This window comes from Lepisosteus platostomus, chromosome 4, assembly GCF_059453375.1.
Source record: "Lepisosteus platostomus isolate fLepPlt1 chromosome 4, fLepPlt1.hap1, whole genome shotgun sequence".
Classification (NCBI taxonomy): domain Eukaryota; kingdom Metazoa; phylum Chordata; class Actinopteri; order Semionotiformes; family Lepisosteidae; genus Lepisosteus; species Lepisosteus platostomus.
The window spans coordinates 71,551,290-71,554,648 of NC_142614.1; positions in this window are offsets into that span (position 1 = coordinate 71,551,290).

The window sequence follows — 3,359 nt, forward strand, 5'->3', positions numbered from 1 at the left end:
CACAAGTGTGGCAACTACTGTGGGTGGAAGTGCATTTAAAATTGGAAACTGGACGAGCTGCTATACGCAATCTTCATGCAAAGGGTTGAGGGAGTCTGGAGCAAGCCACCCCACTGTGTTGTTGAAGCTGACAGGCTGGACTTCTTCAGCAAATATCTCAATGAGATTCTTGGTTCAATTAGCCACTAACTAGCAAATGGGCTGCAGTGACTGAATGGCCTCCTCTTGTGTGTTAACCTTCTTATCTTCACGCAGGTCCTGTGTCAATGTACATGCGCAGTGCAGGAGTGTCTCTGGTGAAATGTGCAGTTGGTTACTCCAGAGGGACATCATCCTCCATCTGCGCTTTAAGAAAGCTTAAAGTCTTTCAGTAGCTCATTAAATTCTTCAAAGAAGCTTGTGACGCGTATCCTCATAATACTATTAGTGTGCCATACTTAAGAATCACGATGGCTGTCTAGACCAAGGCCACAGGGAAGATGCTGGTGAATGGGGGAGTGATTCAACTCTGCCCCATATGTTTTGTCTGTAAGTATCACAGTCAGGCTTACAGACCATAACTGCCATTTGGCAGCCTGTAACAAAATGCAGTTGACTATTTTAAGAGAAGAGGGCGGCATGCTGTCTGGTCCTTTTTGTTGCTGTAAAGGCAGTGGGTGTGAAGAGAATGTGTGACATGGGTCTGTGCAACAGTTTTTCCATGAAATAATTCATAACATACCGTACAGGTCAAAGCCATCTTTGTGTATCTCTTTTGTCTCTAGTGTACCCTCACAACATGTTAGCAACACTAAAAGAACAGAAGTGTTATAGGTCCTGCTACTGTATGATGCTTATTGTCAAAAAGTGATCTAGTAATCTCATCCAGCCATTTTGTGAAGAATCCTTTCCTAGTTTTAAGTGCACTTTCCCATAATTTTCACCATCATTCTCAGGTGAAATGGTTTATGTTTCACTATTCCAGTGGGTTCCAATGTTTCACTTGTCCAATGGGTTGAGTTTATCAACGCCTTTGTGGATTCTGAACACTTGAACCAGATCCCAACACAGTCTTTTCTTTACAAAACTAACATGATTATCCTGTCACTGCAGGACAGATGCACATCACACTACTGTAAAAACAAAACCCTTATCTGTTAATTATCAAAATGAAAAGCTATAATTATAAACTATTTTTAAAGATTGATATATTGAAATTCAAGCACCGTTCATACAAATGCAGTGCTTAAATTAACAGCTGTCACTGGAAATTATACATAAGAAGTTAGCTTAACCACGAGAGGAGACAGGGAAAGCATATCTGCTATATGTTCAATAACACACAACATGGTACACATAGACATGCTCTCCCTCTCTCTGCTCATGTGAGCACAAGTGCACAGAGAAGAAGGTACAGTATGCATAATTCTAGGAGGTTACGGAAAAACACTGGCTGCAACAGATATTAAAATGGTTTTAAAATATTATGGGTGTTAATCGTGCTGAGCGCGATCACTCATGTCTCCTGTATTTCAATATATTATTTCATCCTTGTCACACCGAATCTTGTGGTTGCCAGAAACGCACCAGGGTTATCATTTCAGGATTCTCTCCATCTCTCCCTTTTGCTTGGATGCCAGATGAAATTGGATTAGCAATGCCAGTGTGGGGTCTTTTCCATCCTCCTCACTGAAAGTCCTTTAGCTGTTGATCAGGATCATCTTAGAGTGCAAACCCAGGCAAGAGAAGAGGGGTGGATTTACTGTAGTCATGAATGCTCTTCATTTGAAGATCCCTTTCAGTAGAATAGAAGTTTCAAATTGTGGAAAAATAGAACAACCTCATCCCAATCAAGTCTGATATTTTTATTTTTATTTCCTTTTACCAGGAAATGCGAAGCTTAAATGAGAGGTAAATGTCTGTTCACTTCATAAGCACATTCCAGGACACTTGCAAGTGTACAGTGCCTTCCAAAAATACTTAGAGCCTTGCACAGTTCTAACATTTTTATGCTTTAAAGTTTGTGATCATGACACTTTGAAGTACTGTAACAATGTTCGGTAGATACTTAGCCTCCTCTACGCAATCAAAGCAAAAAGTAAAATAAGTAAATAGTTATGTATTATTACAGAAGTATCCAAACACTCACCTTAACAAGCCATACAATACGTTAAGGGGTCTCTGTCAGTGTGTTGTACAATAATACTGGTTCACATCTTTTCAGAATCATATCCAGGAGGTCCTGGTTATGTAGTGATCAAGCAAAGATTCAACCATGAAACCCAAAGAGCTTTCCAAATAACAACTCAGGAATACAGCTGCAACGTAGAAGTACAGATCTGGAGAAGGGTATAAAACCTCCCGTGTTCACTGAAAGGTTCAGTTCAGTGGCTGGCAGCTGGAGATGTTCTTGGGTCAATGATATCCTACTCACTGCACAAAGGGCGGCTTGCAGCTGAAAACATAAATCTGGTCCCACATGGGGTTTGTAACAAAGCACCTGACTGATACTGCAAACATGTGGCAAAAGACACAACACAAATTTGGATCTTTTTGACTGAATGCAAAGTGCTACGTCTAATGCCATCTCAACATCGTGCATCATCAGTCAACAGCATCCCTGCTGTCAAGCATGGTGGTGACAGCATAGTGATGTATTTCCACTTTATATCAGCAGGAACTGGGGAGTGTGTCAAAACCAATGGGATAATGGATGTAAAATCTTACCGGGGAAATTAATCTGCTTTTTTGGAAAATAAAAAAACAGTGTTTCCAACTATTTGTCTCCCAGTTCATTTTAGAATTTACAGAAACTAATAATGTGTCGTTAAAGGGTGCAGAAAATACTTGTTAATACATTTACCCAAGTAAAATGTAATTCCTTTGTAATAATGTGCATACAGTTGAGGTAAAACATGAGTGACCTTCTGTATACAGCCGGAACGAGCATTACATTAGAGTCTCCATCTGTCCTCTAGTGGCAGAAATGTGAAAATATAAAATAATACTATAATAATAATACTATAAAATAATAATTTGTTAAAACTAGGCTCCTAATTTTTCTGTAAATGTGTTTTTTTATTGTTTCACTTCGGTCTGTTACCTTCAAAACACCATTATTAAAACAGAACCACATCGTTTCAAAACAAGTTTCGCTAATAACTTAATATCACTAGTTGTAATATTTAAGTACACGGCATTTAGCGTGAAGTTTCCAGGCCCAGTAATCAAAGTTATATAATCTCTTCACCATCTGTGTGAATGGTGATATCATGTTCTTCAAGGCGAGACAACACCCCTGACAGGTCGCTGGTCTCCTCAGTAATGTACTGTAATTTTCAATGTTTGTTCGTCAGTCTCCTAGGAACTAAAGTCTGGTT